Source organism: Monodelphis domestica, chromosome 8, assembly GCF_027887165.1.
Source record: "Monodelphis domestica isolate mMonDom1 chromosome 8, mMonDom1.pri, whole genome shotgun sequence".
Taxonomy (NCBI): domain Eukaryota; kingdom Metazoa; phylum Chordata; class Mammalia; order Didelphimorphia; family Didelphidae; genus Monodelphis; species Monodelphis domestica.
Window position 1 is genome coordinate 148897085 of NC_077234.1, and position 12397 is coordinate 148909481.

The 12397-nt window shown below is 33.9% G+C and overlaps 1 pseudogene; it reads right to left on the reverse strand.

Moving 5' to 3' along the window:
• Positions 1 to 9676: 9676 nt before the first annotated feature.
• LOC100020554 (myotrophin-like) lies at positions 9677 to 10100 on the reverse strand (annotated as a pseudogene).
• Between the last annotated feature and the right edge of the window lie 2297 nt (positions 10101 to 12397).

The following is a 12397-nucleotide window of genomic DNA, read 5'->3' on the forward strand; positions in this document are numbered from 1 at the left end:
ATATCTGAAATATAGACAGAGACATTTAAATGATACAGTGGCTAAAGTTCCAGGCTTGGAGTCAGGAAGACTAATCTTTCTAAATACAAATATTTCCTCATAAACATATTAACTGTGTGACTCTGAGCAAGTTACTTTTAAACCTGTTTGTCTCCATTTCTTTTGTATAAGATGAGTTGGAGAAATGGCAAACAATTCCAGTATCTTTACCAAGAGTTCCCAAAAGGGATCATGAAGAGTTGGACATGACTGAAACATGTCAAAACCAACAAAACAATATAGACAACATGTTTTTTTTATTATTATAAAAACAATGATCACAATGACCCAACATTACTTTACTGACCAAAGATCTCACTGGACTACACATATTTCAATTATAGACAGGGCTTCTATTTGATAGGTTAATTGAATAATTTATATGTAAATTTAGATGAAAATAGTGCAAATATTTTTGCAAAGTATTTAATAAAAACTGTCACATCATTCTTTAGAAGAGTTGCACTGATATGGACAAGATAATAAGACAATTATATTGATTTGGATCAAATCTAATGCACAGACTTAAATAGTTTCAGTTCTTGATTATTTAATGTCAGATTCATAGGAGATCATAATATAGCATCCTAGAGATCTGTTTCACTCTGTGATGATTAGCACTTTTATTAATAATTTGGATAAACACATAAATGTTAGGTTTATTATTTATAGGGTTCACAAACTTGTAAGGAGTGCTTAACACACTGAATGAAAGTAAGAATCCAAAAATTCTCATAGGCTAGATCAGTGATGATGAACCTTTTTAGAGAAATAGTGCCCAAACTACAACCCTCATGACACTTGTGAGTCATCCCTTTACTCCAGACAGATGAGGGAGGAAGTACACCCACTGGGATTCAGAGCAGAGGGATGGTCATGTGAGAAACATCCTCAGGTGCTTGTGGAGAAGGGGAAGAAAGCAGCCCACTCTGCACCATCCAGCAGGCATGCTATAGGTTCACCACAGAGTGAGATCATTTTGGCTGAATCTAAGGTGATGCAATTCAATAGGAATGAATCAAACAATATAACTTTATTAAATTATTTAGTAAGTGGTGGGAAGGAGAGAAAATGTATAAAATTGAATCAAACAAAAATGTTTACTAAGAGTTATATAATGTGACACTAGATATAAGTAAAACGAAGAGAGCAATCTCTGCTTATAAAAGGTTTAAATTTAATGGTGAAAACAAATTCACATTTTGAATGTGCACATAAATCTAAAGTGAATATAGACAAATATATAAAAACTACTTGAATACAATTCAATCCAGGAAGAATGTATCTGGCAGTTATAAGAATAAAAGGAAATAAGTCCTAAAAAGTTTTAAAAATTCAACTTCATATGATGGAAGAAGACTGATTTCTTAGCAATTTTAAGGAAAAGATAACAGGGTGTTTAAGTAGAGTGTTATGTGTCAATTAAAAACTGTAATTTCGGATTATATAAAAATAATAGTTTAAGGGTGGGGGAAGGATATTAATGAACTGAAAGGAAAACAGCCAGGATTGGAAGGGCCGGATTTGAGTATATATTTTAAGTGTACATTATCCAGAGGAAGAAGACTCAGGAGAAGCAGTATAAGATATCTATATTAAAATATTAAAAAGACTACTATGTGGAAGGATAAATTATCTTCTATATGGCCCTTCCTGACAGAACCATAAGCAATGGATTTAAGTTACAAGGAAACAAATCAAGTGTGATTCTAGAGAGAAAATATCCAACCTCCAATAAGTGTATGAAAGTAGAACAAGCTACTTCAAAATGGTGAAACATTTCCCTGAATTAGAGGTATTCAGTTGGCTTAATTATCAATTGTCACGTATATTATGATAGTTGTTAAGTTGTAGCTGTAGTTGTTATTGTTGTTTCAGTCATGGATTAGACTGAATGGCAGCTGTGATCTCTTTCATTTCTAGAGTTCTGTGATTTTGTGTGAGGTAATGGAAGAACTAAAGCTTCAAGGAAATTAATGCTTCTAAGTTTCTAATGGGATGAGGGATGTAGTGCAGATATAAGTAACAGTTCAGGCAAGAGCATGGAAGTAATAGATGCAAATGTATTAAGAGAAAGGATTAAAAAAAATGGTTAGACATATATCCCCAGGAAGATTATTTTTAAAGCCCTAATAGACACTGAAATATTTATATCATAACTTTTTGTGATAATAAATAATTGATAATAAATTCAATGCCCATAATTTGTGAATGGCTAAACAAATTGTGAAAGTAATGTTGTTATTATTGTACTATAAGAAATAGTGTAAATGATCAATATAGAAAAAACATAGAATAACTTAAATGAACAAATGCAGAGTGAAACAGAACCAAGAAAACAATACACAATAATTGCACTGTATGAGGAAAAGATAAAATGCAGAAACAATTGAAATTGAAAGTAAAACTAAAAAAAATATAGTTCCAAATACGGATCTCTTTATATCTATGCATCTATATATACATCTATATATCTTTATATCTGTATATCTACCATCATAATTCATTCCCTCATCCTCTCTTATATTTAAAGGACTTCCTTAGTGGATGCTCAGGAATTGAGGTATTGTTATAGTCAATTGAGCTTCCACAAAGATAATAAAATATTATTTCTAAAATACAAGTCTAAGCATGTCATATTTCTGCTTAAGAACCTTCAGAATTTTCCTGGGACTATTAGGAAAAAACCCCACAAACTATAGAGATGGTCATTCAAATATCTCAAAAATCTAGTTCCAATCTACCTTCTGAGCATATTTTTAAAATACTTTTATTGCTTTAAATTTTTTCTTTTACATTAGAGAGCAGCTGGGTACCTCATTGAAATGAGAGACAGGCCTAGAGTTAGGAGGTCCTAGGTTCAAATCTGGCCTCAGACACTTCCCAGCTGTGTGACCCTGGGAAAGTCACTGAACCCTCATTGTCTAGCCTTTACCATTCTTCTGCCTTGGAACCAATACACAGTAAGGGTTTTTATTTAAAAAAAATTACATTACTTAAAATCTCCCCTGACTCACAATATAATATTTTTTTTAAATAAAGGAAGGAAAACAAGTGGAAACAATGAGGACATGCCCCCTACAGTAGGATTTTGACCAGGAAATGGAGGATTCATGTAATATTATGAATATTCATATAGAATAATCATATATCTATTCATAAAATATAATTTAAGATAAGATCAAGTAAAACATAACTTTTGTTTTGATTTTTTTAAGAATGAAGACTTAGGCATGCTGATAAGTTTAGACAAAGGATCCAGTAAAATAGAAAAGATGGGAGGGGACTAGATCAAGGCCACAAATTTAATGAGTTAAGCTCTATCAAAAGTAAATCTCTTCATCAGATGAGAAAAGTAGAAAACAGGATGATGCCAAAACATCATATAATATAGAGTAGTGAGAAAAAAAAAGAGTGAGGTCAAGAAGGATATCTTCCATTTTCTCAGTATGGTGGAAAACAAGATCATCTACTAAGAAATAAAAAAAGTGGAACTGATGAAGGAAACTCAAGAATCAAATTTGAAATATCCACTGTGAGAATCAATTAAAACAGAATAAAAGACTTAGAGTGCACAGCAAGGGCCCATTTGAAAATAGTTCAGACCAATTTTCTATGGATGCAGGCAATTTTGCTGTGTGAAAAGATGTAGTTAAAGCCATGAGACTGAATTACTAAAAAAAGTAGAAAGCATGAATATGAAAAGAAAGAGACAGACAGACAGACAGAAAAAAGAGAAATAGAAACAGAGATTTGTATTAAAAACATTCAATGATTGATAAGCCAAGAAAAGTTTAGCTCCTCTTTTCCTACCTCCCATGTAAGAAATCAGTTATCCTTTACTGATATATTAAAAATATATATATTTTAAACATTTTTACTCTCCAACTGGACCCATAATGTAGGTATCAAAACTGCACTTAAAATGGTCATATTATTTTGAATGTGGAATATTTTTAAACTGCCTCATTAGAAAACAAGTGTAATGATATAAAGTAAGTAGTCCCCAGAATTATAAAAGGAAAAGAGTTAGTCAGATAGAAGGATGTAGTATCCAGTAGAATGGGAAAAGTTAACATTGTGAAAAACTTCATAAATATGAAAGAGGATGATGATTTTTAAAAGACCATCAAGTATGACAGTACAGAGGTCAGTGATGACATTTGAGAGAAATTTTAGTAAATTTCTTAGCACAGAAGTATGGCTAAATGTGGTTGAGAAGAAAAGGCATAATGAGAAAGCAGGGGTATGGGTTGTAAAATCCGAGTGATTTCATATAAGTGGCATAAAATTTCTAAAAAAAGTAGGAGACTATGTTGTTGGTTTTAAACTGCATATATATATGGAGCTAGGAATTATTAGAGTATAAATAGGGAGTATGAAAAATTTTGACTCAGTTGTTATTGAGAATGAAATAAGAAGCTATTAATGAGAGCTAACGAATGGGAGAACTGAGTGAGGGTCAAGCTTTAACCATAGACCATGAATTGTGCATGAGTATAACTAAAAAGTAGATATTGCATATATCCCAGAAATATTTGCTAGTTAACATTATGTCATACTTTTTAAAGCTTTGCCAGACTTTCAGAATTTTAGATTTATTTTCTGAACATCTGTACATTTAGCAATCCCTGCTTAACTTGAACTACAGCCTTGATTTCAATTTATTCATACAAGACTCAGCAGAACACAACCATTTGTAGAAATATAAGATGATAATGACAGAGATTATAAAGATTATGATGATTACTATTTTAATGAGGAAAAATAGATTACTTTCATGAAAATTACCATGGATGTCTGGTAAAGAGCATTAAGCCTGTCTTCCACATGAAAACACAAAAAAATCCCTATAGAAATATTAAAGTTGCCAGCCAGTTGATATTCTATTGAAAATAAAAGTGATATGAAGTATAAGTATTCAAGATCAAATATTTTTACAAAAAAACTAAAAAAGGAATTTTATCTAACATCAAATATTTTAGGCATCTTAAAATTTTTCATTTTAGATTTTTCTGCTACTGAAACTAATCTGTTCTCACTAAAATATCCTGTAAATGTGTGTTTGAATGTTATTGAAATTTATATTTGTTCAATAATGGACTTGTGGCTTTTTTGACTTGAAAGATGATTTTTTAAAAAAAATTAATAAAATATCTTAATAAAAATTCAGGTTAGTACTGGTTCTGTCAGCAAATGACTGACTCATTGTAAATAGGCAGGCAGGCAATGGGAGAGAGAGAGAGAGACAGAGAGACAGAGAGATAGAGAGAGAGAGACAGAGAGAGAGAGAGACAGAGAGACAGAGAGACAGAGAGATAGAGAGAGAGAGACAGAGAGAGAGACAGAGAGATACAGAGAGACAGAGAGACAGAGAGACAGAGAGAGACAGAGAGAGATGATTGGAGTAAAAGTCTCTACCAAAAAATATAGGTCAATTCATAGATAGTTAAATCACTGAACCTATTTCAGGGCTTATTATACTAATGAATAAGCAGATTAAATGTTCTTGTTCCTTTTTTTCTCAAATAGTAGAAATTGACACAATCTAAACTTCATATACCAATGTAGGTAAGCATCCTTTAAAGATATAAATATTTTCTAACATTTATCTTTGTTTCCAGTGCTTTCTTTATTTCACATATACATTTTCTTTTTGAAGGGAAATTATAAAAATGATAAAATGACAATAAAAGAATCCAAAAGCATATAAATTATATATAGAAGATAATTTTCATTTTTTAAGTCATAGGTTCACCTAAAAGTGTCATGCAATGAATATATCTTGGTGCATCACAGAAGGAGATTGAGCAGGAAAGAAAGAACATTCTGCTCCTTGGCCACATGGGTTCAAAGATACTTAGGCCACAGACATGGCATGAATTTCTGCAATCTTGTCAACAAGAAAAACACAAAACAAAACACCTGACCAAAGTCAATATGTAGCTTTACTCCTGACAAAAATAATTCCTACAGATTCTACCTTTATAGCATCTCTAATATATGCTCCTCTTCTCTCCTCGGGCACTACAACAATCCTGGTATAGGCCCTTGTTATCTTATAACTTGAATGCTACAAGAACCTACTGGCTGTTCTCTTTGAATTAAGTCTCAGACTAATTCATTTGTTCCTTCACTCAGCTGTCAAACTGACTTTCCTATAGCACTTTTCTTACCATGTCACTCTCTGACTTAGTTAATTTAAATGGCTCCCCTAATAGATCAAATAATCACCTAAGAGATCAAATATGAAATCTTCTATTTGGCCTTAAGTTCTTTAAAATCAGACCCTCCCTTCATCTTATACTTTATTCTTCACCCTCCAACATCACATACTATGTAATCTAGTGATATGTGTTTCCATTCTGTACCTTGCCCATGACATTCTGTATTCTAATCCCCAGCATTTTCCCAGGTCATCATCCATAGTAGGATCTCTGTCTCTCTCTTTCCTAATCACTGCCTCCTGGTTATCTTCAAGTCTCAACAAAACCTCATAGTTTTAAAGAAGTTTTTTTCCTAGAATTCCCTCTTAAATTATCTCCAATTTCTATTTATTATATATATAATAAAATATATAATGTGTATTTAGTCTGTACATATCATATCTGTATATAACTATTTGAATATTGTCTCCCCTTTTTGAATGAGTTCCTTGAATGCACAGTGACTTTCCTTTTCTTTGAATCATTGGAGCTTAGTATTATTCATGACACATAATAGGCACTTAAGTGCCTGTTTAATTCACTTGATTTGATTTGACTAATTAGAGCTGATAAATTGACTTTAAACTAGCATAGATTGTTAAGATTATGTCAGATTTAGACCAGTATTTCATTAGTTCAGGTTCAATGTTGGAATAAAATGAAGCACTCATTTTCAGCCTGCAATTTAAAGAAATGAAACTTGTTTGACTAAAAAAGACTGGAAAGTCAATTAAATAAGGATATTCCATCTCTTATTTTGGGTGGATCTAAATTTCCTCATCTCTTCTTGCCTCTGCACCTTAAAGTACTATACAAATGATACTATAACTTCCAGGTTAAGATGACCAGAGCATAGAAGCAAAGATCTTCCTCTACTAACCACCAACCGATATAAGATGCCTCAAAAGGACAAAGAACCAAAATCAGATGAGTGAAGGAGCTCCACAGTAGGACACAGCCTTGAATATAGGGGGTATCTGAGCATTTCCACACTTAAAATGGTTTAAATTAACTCACACCAAAGCAGGACCTGATTAACCCCCCCACTCTACCTACAACAGAATCAGAGTGAGCAAAAGGCAATCTCTAGGTACTCAGGAACTAGTTGAAAACACCAGAGACTTAACCTGAGAGCAGCTAGATTTGGGTCCCCAGGAGGCTGATGAGTATGGACCTTGGGTGCAAAGATAAAGCAGAGAAGGGAGGCACACAGCAGATGCTAGGAGACTTTTTCTTTTTTGATTGGTCAGTAGAGTTTATTCTACAACACTGTGTTGTCTTAGCAAGGGAGCTCTTCACGATGATAGAGTTTACTTACAATATGGTAAAGCCGAAGGGGGAAAGGCAAAACTGCCTTTACTGAATTACAAGAAACAAGATAATTTGTACAAAGCATCAAATAGTTTTATATACTACAATGACAGGAAATCAGAAGGCCTGGGAAAGAATACAATGCACCTTGTACTGCAATAGTCAACTACAATGAAACACTTTGAAAGGAAAGGGGGAAACTCTGTAAAGGTTAAGTTCTAAGCCTTTAAATAGAATTATGATAATAGAACCCAAACCCACACACACTGTACTACTTTAGCAGAACTAAAATGGACTGAGTGCCCTACAATTTAATAGAGGCATCACCATTTTAGTTCAGTGATGTCGGCCAGCCCTGATTAATAAATGTTCATTAAATATAAAAAGGTTGTATTAAGATGGCAAAATTATCCAAATATATTTGTCATTTTAAAACAATTATTCAGTGACTGGCTTCTCAGAATAAGAGAAATCATGGGTTGGACTGAGTGTGCAAGTAGGAAGGGGGTGGAGTTACTTAGGGAGGAGAGGAAGGAAGCTTGAATTAAAAAAACAACCCACTACACTTCATCAAACAAGCAACTCTTTAGTATGATTTGGTATTGGCCAGGTTGTTTGTTCTTAGTAATAATTTAATTCTCTGGAAGGATGCTGCACTAGGTATAAAAAACTTCATTAAATTGTTCCCATTCCACAATATGAATGCAAGGCCTTTAAAAAAATCAGAGGTATATTCAAAATCGTGTAAATTGGATGAAAAAATCTAAACATTTTTTAGTAAGTTATACTCATCTGGATGTTTCTGTTTAGTGTACAGTTCTGATTTTTGTCATTATTTAAATGCAAGATATTAAAATTAGGTATTCATATTTTATTTTGCCATAATGCTCATGAAACAAATATGTAAGGTGTATAATATTTTCTTCAAGTTATAAAAATACTGCAATTGAATACTTATTCTAAATGTACAGAATCATTTTTAAAGTGTATATACTCTTTGTGAAACATAATTTTAAAATAGGAAACTACAATGTGGGTTGCCACATGTCTAGCAAAAACTTAGAGAGGTATTTGGTAACAAATTATGTTTGAGGAAACTGGATCAAATCAAATTTACCCAAATCTTAAGCCCCACCCTAGCATGGTACAATAAGTAATCTCATCCCATAAGTATCAACATCTAGTGTAAGGATGGGGAAGGTTTTTAAGTTATATTCCTTAATTCTTCAAATAAATTGATTTCAAAGAAAAATTCCAAGTAAAAATAAGTAGAAGAAAACCTTCAGCTACCAGGAAACCTGTTTCCTTTTTGTATAATACTAATAAACTTATGGCTATGATTCTACTTTTGGATCCCCTCTCACTGCTAGAAGAGATTGAAAGTGTTTCATATATAATACACATTTCTCAAACTGGAGGAGCAAATGAATATATTGGAATGCTGTTTCTCTCAAATCAAAGACTTTATAAATAAGACAGATCAGTTTTATTTAAGGACACATGAAACCCACATGGAAAGGGAAGAGAAATTTAAAGTCCAGTCATCCAGCTACTTAGGGGTATGCCCCTCCTCATCTGAACCAAGCCTTTCTTTAAATCAAAGTTACTTAGGAAAGATTTGGTCACCAACCATAGGCAACACTCTTAACCAGGCCAGTCCAGGAAATCCCCATTGCAGTGAAATCTTAAGGCAGAGAGCTATAACTAATTGCTTATCTCAGCACCCTAAATTTACAAGTTAGTAGCCACCACTGCTTCCACAGTTAAGGCTACAAAATATATAGATGTAGGCCTTTATATAATCAGACCTTTGGACACAATTTAATTAATAGAACTAGTTAGGGAGCTGCACAGGTTGAATAGTATATTATATATATATATATATATATATATATATATATATATATATAGTATATTTTGTTTTTGCTCCTCCACAGGGCATGAGCTGAATTTTATTAGAAACACAAGAGTGACATGATCAGGAATCCCAATAAAGTCCTGATCATATGGATTTACTCTCTAAAAATATTTTTTCTGGTAGACTGATTTATTATGAATTTCTCTCTCACCTTACCTCTTTTAAAATATTTAGCTGAAGAATCTAGCAGGTAGAGAGTAACAGACAGACAGGCAGCAGTGTGAGGCCATGGGAGAGGCATTCTTCCATATGGATCAATCCATCCAGCCATCACTGAAGAAGAGCTTTGATTGCCTGGTTTTCAGTGGCTTCAAAGGCAGTTAGTCCATCTGGGCCTTTCACAGTTTTATCAGCACCCTTTGATAGAAGCAGTTTCACACAGGAAACGTGACCTTCATATACTGCAGACAGAAGAGGTGTGATATGATGTTTATCTGGAGCATTAATATCAGCTCCTTTCAGTAGCAGAAATTACAGGATTTCAAGCTGCCCACAATCTGCTGCATAATGAAGAGGCTTCTTGCACCTTCTAGTGTCCAGTTAACATCTTCTCCCTTGGCCACATAGTCTTTCACCTCATCCAGGTCTCCATTTTTCAAAGCCCACATGAATTCCTTGCTGCACATCTCTGCAGTGGGGCTGGCCAGATGGAGAGAGGGAAAGAAGGCAGCTGGCAAGGCTGAGGGAAGGAGGGCAAGAAATGAAGGCAGCGGAGGTGGGAGGGGAGCAGAAAGCAGCCACAGGAAGCCCAGGCAGAGGGTGGCACAGGAGGGCTGCTGGCCAAGGCAGTTGGACAAAACGGCAGTGGGAGCTAGGAGGAGTAAAGTTCTCTTAGAGCTCTCTGGGAGACTTTAAAAAGAGCCTCAGGAAAAATAAAGCTCCATAGCGTGATACACAGAGTCTGCCCTCCTCACTCAAACTTCTGGATGGGAATGGAAGGAAAAAGCAATGAACTAATGGCCACAAGCACCCAAAAATACAATCTAAAGCTATCAAAAAATAAGAACAAAAAAAAAAGGAAATTGGTTAAAGCTCTCCAAGAAATCAGGCTGGAATTTAAGAAGCAAGTTAAAAAGATAGGAGAAACTTGGCAAAAAAGTGGGAAATAGCTCAAAAAGAAAATAACAATTTACAGTCTCCCACTTGGAAAAGAAGCCCAGAAATCAAATTAAATGATAAACAAATTGAAGAACAGAAATGACATGCTAGAAGCCATGAAAAGCAGAATAGTCCAAACTTAAAAGGAAAATTAAAAAAAAATCATAACTGAAAATCAGTTTTTAAAGACTAGAATTGGGCAAGTAGAAGTTAATAATCCCACAAGACAGCAAGAATTAATAAAGCAAAGTCAAAAGAATGACAAAATAGAAGGAAAAATTAAATATCTCATTGAGAAAATGACTATTCTTGAAAACCAATCAAGTAGAGAAAATTTGAGAATCATTGGTCTACCTGAAAACTCGGAATAAACAGAAACCTTGACATCATACCACAGGAAATTATCCAAGAAAACTGCCATGATAGTTTTCAATAAGAGGGTAAAATAGACATTGAAAGAATCCATAGATCACCCTCTACATTAAATCCTAAAAAGACAACCCCCAGGAAAGTAATTGCCAAATTCAAGAGCTTCCAAGATAAGGAGAAAATATTACAAAAAGTCAAAAAGAGACAATTGAGATATCAAGGAACACCAATCAGGATTACACAGGATCTGGTAGCCTCCACACTAAAGGACTACAAGGCTTGGAATATGATATTCAGAAAGGTAAGATAATTGAATCTACAACCAAGGATCACCTACCCATTAAAACTGACTATATACTTATAGGGGAAAGTATGGACATTCAACAAAATAAGAAATTTCCAAATATTTGTAAAGAAAAGACCAAAACTAAATGGAAAATTTGATATCCAAATAAAAAATCAAGAGAAACATGAAAAGGTAAATAAGAAAGATAGGGGATTTTTTTTTTCTCTAAGGACTTTAATAAGGTCAAATTGTTTCTATTCCTAGTTGAAAAATATTATTTGTAAATTTCAAAAATTTTATTCACTATTATTGTAGTTAGAAGAATTATTCATAGATAGAGGTTGGGTTACTAAATGGTTTAAGATGATACACACAAAAAAATAAATAAAATGGGAGGATACAAGTTACCACTATGAGAAACTATAAGGAATAAGAAAAAATAGGATAATTTATACCACACAAAGATTATATGGGAGATAGAGATGAAGAAAATTATTATAAGAAGGTGAAAGAGAAAATTACCTCCATAAGAAGATAGATTATTTGGGACAGGGCTAAATGGATGGCTGATGGGAAACACCCACCTAGGGAACACCTCAAGGGTCAGTAAAGCACAGTCCCCTCAGGCTTTAGAAAACAAGTCTATTTTCATCATTAGAGTAAATGAAAATCGTAGATAAGGCCATAACACTGCAAGATCTAGGCTCCACCCTAATTCTACACACCTCACAGGAGGTTGCCCTTTGTTACTTCTGTAGGTCCTATCTATCAGCACCCTACTTTTATCTAGATGCCTATTGACTATCCTACTTGAGCTAAAGAGTATTAATTATCTCTAAAGGGCTAAGAAGGAAGGCCTCACAGATGTACTGAGTACTTACCTAAAGCCTAAGTTTGTCTTCCTAGGTTAACCCAAAGTCCCAAGTGATAAAACCCTTGGGTTTACTTTAACCATGTTGATCTCTGACCAGTTGATCTCAGACAGGTTGATCTCTGTGCTTGAAGGAAAGGCAGGTCTCCTCAAAGGCAGTTTCCAACCGAGGAATTCCTAATCTTTCCACAAGATTCATCTTTTCCCAGCAGATGCCAGAGCAAAGATTTTCCTAACCAGCTCAGAGGAATGTGAGATCAGGAGTGACCGTTAAACCCACAAAAACTCCAAAGATCCTC